A 14,931-nucleotide genomic window follows, 5' to 3' on the forward strand; every position below is an offset into this window, starting at 1 on the left:
CCTTTTAAACACACTCTACAGCCTTTCCTATTTCTGCAAGTGAATGTCTGCCCCTGCCTCTACCTGTACCGGTGGAAAGTCTCTTTACCAATGCTCCTCCACGGGGTAAAGGATATAGGCCTGCTGGCTTCCTGCGATTGGTAATGTGGCAAATTGATTTTTAGACAAATGATCTAGTGTCTCCACCAAGTGCCGCATACTACTGGAGCTAAATTGTGTTTCCGTTCACACAGTAAATGATTTCAGCAGCTGGAAGCAAATTTTTAGGGAAAAAAAGGTCTTTACCCAAATTATGCTTTTTACATATACTTGTGGTGCCAAATAGCTCACCAAAAAACTATGACATCCATACCACTTCCACCCAAAAGTGTTGTTTCCTGTGCTGCAATAAAGAGTCCTCGCAGTTTGGGTGTACACGATGGCTGGGGGACAGATGAAGAAGAGTTGAAAGTGCAGAATGAAGGTCTCTTTTTGCCCTTACTTGAAGGAGCACCTCACCATTTTAACGCATTCTCAAATACGCTGTGTCATCAGATCCACACCATCAGTTAATGGTTTTGCCAGGGGCCACCGTGCTCTATTTTTCAGCTGAGGCAAAGAAGGCTCATAAAAGTTAAAGAACCACCCCCTCACCCTGCCCCGAAGTCACACAAGCAGTAGTGAAAGGATCTGCACCAGAAACAACCTCCCAACTCTTACTCCTTTACTTGGCCCTGACTCCTAATTGCACATACTTTATACTTCCACCTAAAAGAATATCAGCCAAATACTTCTACCTATGTTTCCTTCAGGTATTTTCATTGGTTCACCTCAGACCATGCTTTTCCTGCCCTTTTAATGCACTTATTTTTTTTTTTTTTAATTTTTCACACAGTTCATGTGGCTATAAACTCTTGAAGGTGAAGGCCAGGGCTTCTCTGTGGTCAGCCTAGTTCACAACATAACTCTGGTATTCGATGGATCTCCATTTAGTTCCTCTCTTTGGCTAGACCTTTCTTCGGTGCTTTAAACATGGCTGGTGAATACTAACTAAGCAAGGGGTTTCTTTAAGGTTCTGGCAGAACTTCTAAGACCTGCTCACATATAAGTTCAGGAATGAAAATAATATGTTAGGCTATAATAAATGCAACTGTTCTAAGAACAGACAACACAAAGGTTTTTTTTTTTTTCTTTCTAATCTCTAAAGACTGGAAATACAGATCAATGTACAATGTCCATCATGTCCCATAGAAGCTGAAGATTTCAAGTTTTCTTCTCTTAACTATACGTTTCATCTGGAAAATTTGAGCTGAGTGGTGTTGAACCAAATATCCTAAAATGGTATTATAAAAACTGTTCAGTGAGAAGGTAAAATGCAAAAGCGTGTTGGGAAAAGAACTTAACAAGAAGCCTGCAGCCACTTTAGAAGTGTAAAACTCCTTCCACAGGGGAGTTAGGACACTAAAACTTCCATCAAAGCACATGACAATGACATCAGTGGTCTGTTATCCCCTCATAAATGGGCCAGGCCTGGGCAAAGACATTTGAGCAATGTCAGCCCTTGTCAAATCCGTAACAAAGTTTGACATCTGTTAAATCATTAAAGATACAAATAAAATGTTAACCAAGATGGAGAAGGAAGGGAGAGTGCTGATAGTATGGATTAGGCCTAAAAGTAAAAGGCCAGAAAAGACATGATTAATTCCTGGACTTTGGAATATCACCACAGATTGTTGGCTAAACCTTCCCAAGTTCCAAGGCACTGGAAACAACTCTGGTAATAAAAAGACTATGGAAATCTGTAATAGATGGATTTAGGGCTTTTCACACTGATACGGCTGTTTCCACAATAAAGGGATATCCTTTGGCTTCTTATATCCCCATCTCCCTCCAGATACCTGGTTTCAATTTCACAGTATGTAATTCTCCCTGACCTCAAAGAGAACTTTGTCCTTGAACTAGCTCCATAGAGCAAAATCCAAATATTGGCCTATGGTATTCATCTTTAGTGTTTATAACCTGATTAAAAGGTGTTTTCTATTTTCCTTGTCCTTTGAGTATGGGGCATACTAGTCTGGAAGTTCTCTTGCCCAGAAAAGAAAGGAGTTGCCCTTCAAAACTTGTGACAGAGAAAAAGCTACTTAGAGATCAAGTAGACGTTCCTGGAAAAAAAAAAAAAAAAGGAAATACTACATTTCCCAGATTCCTCTGCAGGTACACAGTGTTATGGGATTGATTTCTAGCCAACAGAATGTGACCAGAAGTCACAAGAGTCATTTCCAGGCTGAGGTAATTAAGAATGGGTATGCTTTCCCCACACATTCTTTCTTTCCTTTGCACGTCAAACTTGGAAGTCAAGTTCTAAATGACACAGCTACAAGAAGGGGTCAGCCTAGGTCCCTGAGTCACCAATTGGAAGAAAGATGTCACCTCACCCACATGGGGATCTTAAGTAAGTGAGAAGTAAACTAGTATTGGCTTATCCCACTGTTATTCAGAATTGTCTGAGACTGCAGTTAGTGTTCATTTCTGGGACTAATAAACAACTTCTAGAATGTTGAAATTTTCTAAAATAAGTAAGTGTGAGGTTACATAATAAATGCACCGCAAATGGATGGCGATGAATATGCACACAAATGAGCTCAAGGAAACCTAACTGGCCCAAAGGGGAACAGATTCCAGACTTTATATGTGGGTAAATGAGGACTTCTTGCAGCTGCAAAGGCCCAAAAGAGGAGAGGTGCACAGGAAGTACCATTCTGCACCCTTAGACTGGCCAGTCAAGGAAGAGGCCTTTAGAAGGAATAGCCAGAGGGCACTAACTCATGAAAAGGGACTTTCACTGTTGTGTGGAGGTGGGGCTGGAAAAGGAAGAAGGGGAGTTCACAGCAGGAAGAAAAGGCAAGTCATCTGGACCACGATAGCTCAGTTCAATAGAGATAAGAAGGCAAACATTAGCAGGGCCTCCAACGTGCAAAACCCAAGAGTGTACCCAAGCCTGGCAATGAGAAGTGGGGATGACCATGGAGAGCCTAGCAGTAACTTGAGGGCAGTGAGCAATAGCAGCAGAAGTTCCAGAAGCACCAGACTTCCAAGGTGGAAGAGCAGGAATGTTGAGCCAGCTAGGGAAGGCTGAGGCTCTGGGAGGGCCACCACGTGAAGGGTGGCTTGGAGAAGCTCCAGTTTAAGGTAAGCATTGAGGACTGAGGAAGGGGCAGGGCTGCAGGCCCAGTGATCCAAACAGTGCAAGTTTCAAGGAAACTGTGAGAATTTACTGTATCCTTCTCCTACTAGGACTGTTCTAGAAGACAGCTTGCTGGTTCTGCCTATAGCCATATTCTGGAATCTGTTAAACCCAGAAGAGGAATCCAGATGCACACATTCTAGCAGAAGGTGGCTGTCTTCTCAGTCTCCTTCCCACCTCCCGTTCCCTGGGAGAGCTTCAGGGAGTTGGCAAACATGGCCAAGAAAATCATGCCACAGGAAGAGGCAGGCCTTGCTGCACCCCACTTCATGGGACGGGCAGACCACATTGCTGGCTGCCTACCACACTGCTCCATACCCGCTACCTACACTCATCATGAGGAGGAGAAATTCTTCCTCATATGCCTCTCGCTCTTGTCATTATAAAGCCTGTTTTCCTTCTGCCGCAGTCTGTGCTTCTGCCAAGGACAAGGGCTGGATATTTGTTCTAGATCATTTGGCCTGTCCCCCCACAAATGAGAAACACAAGGCTCCCTGTGCACCCAGGCTGGCATGAAGGTAAGACAGCAGGACTTGGCAGAGAAGGAGGCCTATGGTCACCAGCCTTCCAAAGGTGTGGCTTTCCCTCTTTCACACCAAAGTAGTGGATGTTATGCATAAAGGGAAGATCTTATTCATGCAAAATTATTTATCGAGTATAGTGGTGCAAAACACTGGAATAGCTCTTTTGGAAACACTGATGTAGACATTGTCCCTGCACCCATGGAGCTGGCTTATGGTATGATAGAGAGATAAGGAATAGTTCCTAATAAGTTTAATGTCAAGAAGGCTGTTATGTGTCCAAAAGGTAGAGAAACAAAATGCTGTGAGGGCTCATTCAAAGGAAGATGAAATCACTTGCAGTTGGATTTAGAATCATAAAGTATGTCATGTGGCATCATTGAGACTACTTCATCTAAATACCTCAGGTGAAAGCCAAGGATGTTAGAAGATGACACAAGTTCATAGAGCCAGTGACAGAGCCAACAAAGCCTTGAGCCCCTTTCTTCCAAATCTGAGTATAGGCCCACCCGGCTGTGCCATGCTGCTTCTTGGCAGCTTAGTCAAGGGGCTGCCTGAAACAAATCACCTGCTGTTCTAGATTTAGCCAATCAATGCATCAACTTGGGGAAGTTCATGAGCTTGGCAAGCTTATAATCTAGCAGAGCAGGTCAAACGCATAATGTACATTTCCGTACTCTTCTAAGATACAACTAACTTCAGAAAACACAGACACTTAGATACACTAGATTGATTATATTTAGCCCATTATCAACCTGCAAGATTTAGTAGGAGGAGAAGTGTGACAGTTTCGTGGGTATTGAGCAGATGAAAGAGGGAAGAAGGAAGAGGGACAGACAGAAAGAGAAGATCTCAGAGGCCAGTTACCTGGATAATCTTAGTTGGTGGATCTAGGACAGAGAACTTGTCTCCATAAAACCTAGAACACATGCTGAGTTCTCAGCAAGTACTCAGTTTAGAAGGTCTATACCGTAGGAAACAGGATGAGGGAAGATGGGGGAAAGCTGAGTGTCACTTGGTATTTTGCTCCTGGCCCTAACCCCCAATATTGAATGGAATATTGACTTTCCGTAGTGACCTGTAAAACCTTCATGCTCCCATCCCCCTCCAACATAATACTCAGAAATCTATCTACCTCCTCTTGGAACTCAATCATGTAGTGACTTGTCCCAACATCAAGTGATCCTGACAGCTGCTATTCACTGGGTGATTTGTAGTGGGACTGCTGTACAGAACCCACCAGGGGACCTGCAGCTTCAGGGACTGACCCACTCCTACCCTTACTGGTATAGGGCAAGGCCTATCTTACCAACATCCTCTTCTCTTTCCAGAAATTTACCCACTATGGGCAAGCAAGGAGGGCAAGGGAGCTCAGAGACCTTGTTCATTTAACTGTACTAACAGATCTTCAAGTCCAAACTTTGGTATTATAACTTGATCTGAAGCCAAAAGTAGTAGTACTTTTGAATACTATATTGCTGTGGAAAAGGAGGAAGGAAACTAACATTTGTTTTATGTTAATGACAACATAAAACAGCAGTAATAACCTAACACTTATTTAAAAAAGAAATCGCTTTAGTGCCAGGCCCCAGAATACCCTCTCTATAAGACTATGGGATAGATTTCCCTGTTTTTTAAAGAAAACTGGCTCTCAGAGAGAGAGATTAAGTGCCTTGCCAAGGGTTCCAGCAGAACCCTAAGTGCAGAAGCCAGCACTGAATTCAGGTCTTTCTGATTCCCAAGCTTCTTCCAGACACCAAACTGCCTCTATATAGAGAAACAGCTTTATTTTAACCGTAACAAAATAAAAATATCCCGAGTGTCTGAGTGGGGGGGGGGTGGTAATTGGTCTCACAAGTGGAAAATTTGAGGGGTGCCTGGGGTGGCTCAGTTAGTTAAGCACCTGCCTTCGACTCAGGTCATGATCCTGAAGTCCCTGGATCAAGTCCCCCATCCAGCTCCCTGCTCAGCAGGAAGTCTGCTTCTCCCTCTGACCCTCCACTTCTCATGCTCTCTCTCTCTCTCTCTCTCTCTCTCTCATTCTCTCTCTCAAATAAATAAAATCTTTTTTTTTAAAGATTTTATTTATTTATTTGACAGAGATCACAAGCAGGCAGAGAAGCAGGCAGAGAGAGAGGAGGAAGCAGGTTCCCCGATGAGCAGAGAGCCCGATGCGGGGCTCGATCCCAGGACCCTGGGATCATGACCTGAGCCGAAAGCAGAGGCTTTAACCCACTGAGCCACCCAGGCGCCCCTCAAATAAATAAAATTAAAAAAAAAAACAACAAATGGAAAGTTCAAGTATCATTGTGATCACCATCACCACCACCCCCTTGGAGAAAAATACCTTGCATATTGTAAGGAACTTCTATGATCTCTCCTTGTGCTCAATGAGAACCATGTTTCACTTTGCTCCTAGGAGGCTCAGAGACAAATTTAAAGTTGCTCTTTAATACGTGTCTAGTACTCCACATACATCTCAGGGTTCTTTTTTCTTCTGTTCTTGACCCAAGATTGTGATTTCTATGTTATCTTGTTCTAATCACTTATTCATCATTTTCATATTATTTCTTAGATGGATTCTCACAAGACTCCTCAAAACTTAAGTGGAATAAGATAAGGTAGGCATGATATTAATTAAAACATGTTACCTGGATAGAGCTTTCATCTGTAGCATCACACAGATTCTTCAGTCCTTTGAATTCTATTGCTAGCGAATCTGAAAAAAAAAAAAAAAAAAAAAAGAAGAAGAAGAAGAAAATCAAGACAGCATCTGGCTGTCTTTGGAAAGAGAGAGGTAATTCAGGTCTTTGATCTGCTCTGCACATGGACTGGGAGAGGGAGAGAGGACCAAATCTCCCTGACACAGACAATCACTTGCTTTATTAAACAAGTGTCTTATATTATACACAGAGAGTAGTGCATTATGTGAATGCCCAAGAAAAAATTACGATGAAAAGTAGATACTGAGCATACTGAGTACTCTGGGTTTTGAAATATTAACGTCACAGCTGTTTCTAATAGTTTTTCTCTAACTGCAAGCTTACTTCCACAATATGTACTAATGTAACTGTAACTGCCCCAAAATGTTTTTCATTTTTTTAAATGAAGTCTTTTCAGAATTCACTATGCAACTGAGAGCCCATAACCGTCTTAGATCACTACCCAATAAACAGGTTAGGTTGCATTCATTTTTTGGTCTGCGAGGATTCAAGATGGGGCCGTTTGAAACAGCTGACCTACTTAAAAACTTGTGAAATATGACTTTCTAAACAGCAATAACAAAACAAAACAAAAGAGAATCTTATTAATGAGCGAAGTCAAGAAAGTTATTAGGTGATGTACTCTGGGTTTTAAATGGCAATGACCATGGGGGAGAAGTGCGTTCTTAACCCATATCTGGTAAGAGGTCATGGGAATGGGAAGCTGACTGAGATATCTCTGCTGGCTGCCCCAGGGCTTGGGGAGACGTAAGCCTTCTGTTTGAGGGTTGCCTTATATAATTAAAACTAGGGTTTACCTGCACTTGAGTGCAAAGAAAACATGTGCTGCTCTTCCTTTCAGATTCCTCCTTATAATTACCTTTCATTTGCAATCGTCTCCTTCCATCCAGTAGATGCTTTCTTTTCCAGATGGTTTATATTTTTGCGAAGGGTTGGGAGACTTCTTCCTTTACAGCCTCTCCGTTTAGGTTTGACAGACTCAGAAGCCAATGCCTTCTCTGAGGCTAGGTCTCCTGCGCGACTCGGGGTCGCATTCGTCGCGCCCCGCAGATCCGCACAACGTACGCGACTTCCCTCTCAGCCTAAGTTGCGTCGGCCGGCGCCCAGCTTCTGCTCCCGCCTGGGGCTGCGGAGTTCCGCGGCCGCTGCCCGCGGCGGCGAGGTGGCGGGGTCAGCTCGGAGCGGAGTACCGGGCGCGGGGCCGAAGCTGGGCCCGAGCCTCCGGGAGTGCGGGGCGAGGCTGCTCCTCCTCGGGCCGGGATGGGGCGATGTAGCCGACGCTGCCAAGGGCGCCCTGTGCCCCCACCTGGCGCTCCGCCTGCGCCTACCCGCCTGCAGTATCGCCGGCTCCTCGGAGCCTAAACGCCCATGAGCCCCCTTCCTGGAGGAGGTCGCAGGCCAGGGCCTGAATTACCTCAAAATTGGGGGGAGGGCTGAAAACAGACATACAGCGGGATAGTTGACAGTCTCTCCGCCAAGCCCCCTTCCTCCCCACCGGAATATATTAATTACTCCACCACCCAGCGGGCGAACCCCGCAAGGTTTACTATCCCAGTTGTAACTTTGAGAAGGTTAAGGCTGGGACGTGGTCAAGGTCACGAAACAAATACAGGCGGCAACGCGTCGGGAGCGCAGCTCGGTCTGCCGCCACCCCCCTGCCCGTCCCTGAATGTTCCGGAAAGGCGGGCCACCGGCCAGGACTCAGGCCTATGCCCCAGGACCCGGTGGTTTCGGGTTTACACCCCGGGGTGAGGAAGCGGTGGGCGGCGCGGCAGCCGAGGTCGGCGTGGGCCCGTAACCGCGGGGCGGAGCGCGAGAAGGGGCGTGCGTCGCGGAGCCTCGGAGCCACTAGGCCCGGGCTCTTCTGGACACGGCTGCAGAACCTCGCCAGCAAGTGCGGTGGGCGCCCAACCCCCGGGCGCGGTCTGCCGAAAAGAGTGGCCTCTTCTGGAGCCCCGCTCCATAATTAAAGCTCCCTGCGGGAGTGGGTGGGACGTTTAGGTTTTTTTCTCATTTTGCTCCGAAACCCAGTTTTTAAACTGAATTCTTAATTCAAATAGAAGACAAGAATCGCCTTCTCCCCCTACCACCCCCATTCCCTCCTCGGCTTTACTGCGGTTACCCAGACGGAGAGCCTGAGACGAAGCCACACACGCACGCTCGCGTGCGCGCTCAGGGGCGCGCGCACGCACACAGACACACAAGCCATAGCTGTTCACCCTGGGATCCTCCTCGCCTCCAAGGCTGCCCGGGTAGGGTGGTGCGGCTTTAAGGGTCTGGGGAGGTTTCAGAGGGGCTTAGTGATCCTTATTATTCTATTCGTTCCCTCCCAGGAGCCCGAGACCGTGCGGGGCGGTGGCCGAGGTTGCGCACCGTTCTCTCTAGCAAGGGGAGGCGCCGCGGGGCCACGGTCACACACGCTCATCAGTAACTCCCGGAGCCACTGAACAGCGGGGGCCTTTTCAGAACAGACGCCCCAGGAAATGATCTATTGATTGTTCTCACTTACTGTGCACTTATCACCAAGAGGGTTGTTCTTTCCACTTATCAACAGAAACCGCGGCTGGGATTCACTTTGGCTGCTGAGCGCGAGTCCGCCCGTAGCCGCGCGTCGCCGCCACCGGCAGTACGAGGTCCCCGGCTTCACCATTCCAACAGGTGGCGAGGGCAGGCGGCGCCTGCTCCGGGCGCCCCCTGCCTTCCTGACCTACAGGTCCGGGGGGCGCCAGGACCTGCCACCACGCTCGGAGGAGGAGGGCGCGGGCTCGGCGGGAGCCGGGGTTTTGGAATGGGGCGTGTGCACTGGGAAGTGAATGCGCAGGCGGGCTCTGGACCCCGAGCAATTACAGCGCCTCCGCAGAGTTTCCTCCACCCTTGATTTCCCGTAGAAAGAGTTTAATTGTTAATAGCTAAGACGAATATGCCTTTCAAGTGACTAGAGCAGAGAAGCTCTTCCGGGATCCAGACACAGTCGAGGTTACTCCCCGCCACACACCCTTGCCAAGTTAGCCTCCCTTAGTCTTCTTTGATATTTACGTACACAAATAGACGCACACACACACACACACACACACACCCCACTGGAGAATTCGAGAAGGTAAATTAGGAGGTCGCTAAGGCGTAACCATGCCTTTCTCCGCCAGTGTGTCCCTTCTGGGATGACTCTGAACCTGGGACCGAGTCCTGTTCCCGCTCGGATCCTCGAGACCAAGCCCACTCACTCGGGTCAGGCGAGCCCAGCGGCTGCTGAAAGTCGCCGCCGCATGCTGCGGGCGCGCGGCTCCGAGCGCGCTGCTTCCCGAAGCCGCCGGCGATGCTGATTTATGCTCCAGCGGCTCGCGAAAACCCCAACGCTTTGGCTGGGTTAATTTTTGTCAATTGTTCTTCAAGACAGTGAGATAGTTTGCAGCTCGAGGCCGGTCTTATTTATCACCCTGCACATTTGAAATACAGTCAGACATAAAAATAACTGACTCTGGGACTCTGGCGCAATATTGGAGCCGTCGGGGAATAATTTGGCTAACTGACTTGGACGTTTCACCTTCTAAACAGAAATGCAACTCTCAGTCAAACTGTAAATCAGATTGTCTTCGGCAATGAAGGGGGGGAAAGCACCAAACCCAGAAGGGAACGCAAACAAAATGAAAGAAAACGCAGATATTGACCAAAGCAAAATGAGCGTTAGAAACCCAGACTGGATTTTAATTTTAGGCGTGGAACTTCATCGGGAATGTGAATTCCTAAATGTTTTACCAGCTGGATCCGTCCCAGAAATTCTAGGGTGCCCCGGAAACTGAAATGATTTCTTTATACCTTTTAACCGTTATTGCTGTTTTTGTTACTAAGCAATAATGAATTATAAATGCTGTTTGGGGGGGGGGTCTCCTTCAAGAGATCTAATTATAAATGTTAACGGGAGGGCGCCGAACGGTTTGGGAAGGACTGGGTGGGGGCTCAGAAGTGACCCAACACTTGGAAAAGAAGGAACTCAGAAATTACCCTGGCACTCTCCTTGTTCACAAAATGCTGTAAATAGATGGAAAAGAATCTGATAGTCTTTTCTGCGCCTCCAGATCTACCCCCTCCCCCCCGCCGGCCTATAGGGGCAAGCCCCTAGTAATGAAAGCTCAATTTCTTACCACCCCCGCTTAGACTAAGTAGTTTAAAACCTAGGCAGGACTAGCCTTCGGTAAGGTAGGAACTGGAAAAGAAGAGAAAATCCAAGCGACCACTCAACAGTTGATCGTAAAGGGAAACTCAAAATACAACCAAATAAAAACTTGTGCTGGGAAGGGCGCGTCTGCTTTATTCTGCATTATCTCTACACCCAAGTAAATTTCATTCTAGCACAACAAAGGGTAGATCAGCCTTCCACTTTCACAGTGAAATTCTGAGGATGGTTTTCTTGACCTGACCCACAGTGATCTTACCTGTAGGCACTTGCCCCACTTTTAGGGTATTTAAACAAGTATGTTTAAACTCCTTTTTTGACTGAGTCCTTCTCATAACTTGCTTTTTACATTTCTCCAAATAAACTTGAACAAGAGAACAGTGAGTTTTAAAATTCACAAATTAAAATTAAATTTAAAGGTACCACAGGGGGCTACAGGTAGAAAATTGGAAGGATTATTTTAAAATAACTTTGAAGGCTTAAGGGATGATACTTTGGTAGTTGATAGTATTTGGTGTCCACGGATAATACTGAATATATAATATGATTGCAATCAATGTATGTAGCTTTAAAGGTATTAAATGAAATTAAATTAAATCTAAGCTTTTGATGGGAAAAGATCAGCAAGTAGTTGGGCATTTTTTTCTTTCTCAAGAGTAAAGTGAACTGCTGCATTTTTGACATTTGTGATTCAGTTCTTAATTTGGTGGTTTTTATATCCACCCCAACCCGGATTTCCCCAAGTTGACATCTCTGCTTCTTGGAAGGGGGATGTCAGTAAATTCAGAACGCTCTGCTGATGGGCAGTACCCCTGCTGTGAGCCATCCTTTGCCAGTAGAGGGTCTGATGTCCTTTCAGTATAACCAGCTGGGAAATTAAAGGAAATGTATTTGCTTCTCCACATGTTTATTTTTTTGTTTTTTGTTTTCCCTTTATTTCTAACACATCAAGATGAGTTCTTTCTCTTAGAATCCCAAAACACAAATATCTCCAAACACATATATTTCAAAAATTAAATCTACAGATGTAATACATACTGTGAACCCTATAAAATGCGTTTACAATGCTGACTTAAAGAAAGAAATTTATAACTTTCATATGTACCTTCCTTGTGCAATAGGCAACTGCCATATGTTTCCGACTTTCATAATTCAGTTTTTCCTGGACATCTGTAGCAGGTAGTGAGTGCTTCTTAAAGTACATTTTATGTAATATGAGAAGGAACCCGCACCAAAGGCTAAAGGTTAACATAAAAAAGCAGAAGTCTTTCTAGAAATGCTAGTTATTCTGAATTTACATCACCTATTACAAATGGCCTGAGATGGGTTTTTTCCCTCCCTCTTTCTTCATGAGGCTGGATTTGGAAATGCAGTATTGTACATGCCAAAGATTCTTTACAAACAGCATTTCTGAAACATCAAAATGTTTGGGTAGAGTTCCTCTTGTAAATACCATTCTTTAGGCTTTTGCTTGAAGATTCTCAATTTGGTTCTTCCTGAAAACCCGGGTTGGAAATATATTCCGGGAAGATTATTTTATTTAAGACAAAGTTTAATATTTTTGTATTTCTCCCTCTATTTTTAGAGGGAAAAGAACTGGATCATAATTTTTTCATTGATCTCAGTTGTTCATGATATACTTCTTAAGGGATGAAAGAGTCCACACAGTTAAAAATGAAAAGAAATCAAAACCAGAACTCATGCAGAAACGTCAGAGTTTGTTGTCAAATTTTTTGCTCACGTATTTGAATTCAGGGTTCATTCCCACTGCTAATACTATTTTTCAATAGCCCACTTCTTTGGGGGGCAGTTCCTGTGCTACCTTTAAATTACTGTTAAAAATCTTTTCATTCAGCTGAAATTGAAATGTCTCATCTGTCAGTACAAAAATATGAATAAATCCCAGTCACATTCTTCATTGTTTATACTTTCAGCAGATTATATAAATGTGCACAAAATTTCCACTGTCTAAGAACTTTGGTATCTACAGTTGTGAAAAATGAGAACAGGGCCAATTTACAGCCAATTAGAGTATGTAATAAGTTTTATAAAAAGCTAAAAACCCTAGCTAGTAATTCTTAAATGGAACAGAGTTAGGGACGCTCAGTTCCATTTTCAATTCATTTTAGTAAAGCATCAGGCTAAGATAATCTTTGTTTATGGGGAAATAGTATTACATATTTAACTCAAAGAACATGAAGATACATATTTAAAAATCAATTTAAACATAATTTTATATAGCATAAGCTACTAAAATGTCCATTAACTATCTGAGGATATAATTTAATTTCCCCACTCACTGTCTCAGTTTGATTTATATCTAAATCAATCTGTTGCAATGTTGATATCAGTGAGGTCCAACTACCTACCCTTGTGTATTCATTTGCATCTAGATGTTAATTCCATTACTTCCTTCAAGCCACCTTATATTTGAATCAGGTTTTAGTGATAGAAAAAGTGTGGCCTTCTTGGACATTTCTGTTACTAACCCCTAACTGTATGGCTGTGGGAGGAGTGTGGGTCAGTGAATGAGGAAGTGAAGCAGCGATTTTTTTCAACACAGGGTGAAAAATAGTTGCAGTATATTCTGGAGGCAGAGCAGATGCTGCTGGAAATAGGACATGAATGGGGAAGCTCATGTGCCCAGTGCAGTGAGTTTGTTCTGGGCACCTCTCAACCCCGGTTTTGGTAAGTCAGAGGCCCCTTCTCTTCTCTTCCTTCCTTTCCCGTCTCCAAGCTGGAGAACTTGGAGGTTGGAGGAAGGGGGAATGAAGACAAGATTAACCTCAGAGCACACTTTCCCTTGGCTTTAGCAAACCTTTGCACCTCCTCTAAGACTCAGCGAGAAATGAGCCTTGATTTGAAAACCAACACTACAGGAGAATCTCTCTGGGTTTCCTGGAGCCCTGAAGGGCTCTTCCATAGGCTGGTGGAGTTCTTTTGTAGACAGACTCAAGTCTCAGATGATCAGAATTATGGAACAGACTGGTTGTTGAAGAGAAGATGGTAAACAGGCTCCAACCCGTGCGAAGGTGCTGTCTGTGTGTGCTATTTGCGACAGAAGCTGCAGTGAGGAATTGCGGTTCTGTATCGCTTTCTCCGTTGGGCCTGGGTTTGCAGCTGGAGCCCGCAGCAGAGAAGCCCATGAGAGCGCAGCCAGACAGACCCTGCCTGCCTGCATTTATTCCTGTAGACTTTGGAATCTTGCAGATTATAGTTTATTATTTTTATTAACCCAAATCAGAGGGAGAGGCACGAAGACGAGTATGTACAAGAAGGAAGGGAATGGGAGGAGACAGCGAGCCCTAGCCCACGTGTGTGGCGCGGTCCTGTGATTCGGGGAGGCTTCTGGCATCCCTGGCCCCCAATTAGGATATGGCTCCTTCCCAGATCAAGTTACAAAGTAACACAGACAAATAATTATCTCTCTTGGGGCTTGGATTGGGCCTTCCTTCACCCCGACTCTCCTATGTATAACTCTATTTCTTGCTAGGCTAGTATTTCAGCGAATAATAAAATGTCTTTCTATGCGTGGGAAGGAAGTCCAGATCTTGCCTATTTGGAAATTCAGAGACTACATGGTGCATCTCGAGTTCAGGGAGCAAAGCACAGACCCTCCTGTATGCCAGGGTAAACCTCCCTGCGACGAATTGTTATTCTGGGAAATCAAACACGAGTTTGGAAATTTACAGCGATTGTCAAATGCAAAAGAAAAAAGAAAAACAAAAAAGAAAAATTAGTCTATTTAGAGGATGAAACCCTGGCACATAGGACTTTAAAATTTGGAATTAAAAATAAGCAATTGCTTATTAACAAAACACAAAAATAAAAAATAGAAAACAAAATACAATAATATAAATAATAGTTATCTAGATAAGAAACGGTAAGCTATATCTAAACATAGATAACAGAGTCTACAGAAAGAATGAGCTTCAAAAAAGAATCTTTCTAAGAATCCAATTTTAAACTGCGAAAGAAAAGAGAGAAAAGAAAGAAACAGGAGGAACCAGACATGCCTTTTAATCCTCCCTCTCCGCCACCCCCCACCCCAGAGTTAACTTTGCTATCTGTTTGGATACAGCCCACTAGGTACCATTCTCCTTTCCCTTCTCGCCAAGTCTCTGAGACAGACCTACTCTGATAATGTTCTTCCCTGGGTGGCTTTTATTTGAAATAGAGCCTGGCTAGTCTTGCCAGAGGGCTGACAGTTTAATTTAGTTTTAATCATTTCCTTAATGTAGCACAACCTGGGAAAAGACATTTTCTCTCTTAAAGTGACAGGAGGCGCATGCT

The 14,931-nt window shown here is 44.7% G+C and overlaps 1 long non-coding RNA gene across 3 annotated transcripts in view; it reads right to left on the minus strand.

Moving 5' to 3' along the window:
• The window catches only part of LOC309864986, an 88,955-nt gene extending 79,709 nt beyond the window's left edge, over positions 1 to 9,246 (minus strand). For all 3 annotated transcript variants that reach the window (XR_014311890.1, XR_014311891.1, XR_014311892.1), the window contains exons 1-3: positions 8,977 to 9,246; positions 7,327 to 7,900; positions 6,396 to 6,454 (exon numbers count right to left, since the gene is read on the minus strand). This is a non-coding gene — a long non-coding RNA (uncharacterized lncRNA). The remainder of the gene's footprint in view (positions 1 to 6,395; positions 6,455 to 7,326; positions 7,901 to 8,976) is intronic.
• Positions 9,247 to 14,931: the final 5,685 nt, after the last annotated feature.

The sequence above is a fragment of the Mustela nivalis genome (genome assembly GCF_964662115.1).
Source record: "Mustela nivalis genome assembly, chromosome: 5".
NCBI lineage: Eukaryota > Metazoa > Chordata > Mammalia > Carnivora > Mustelidae > Mustela > Mustela nivalis.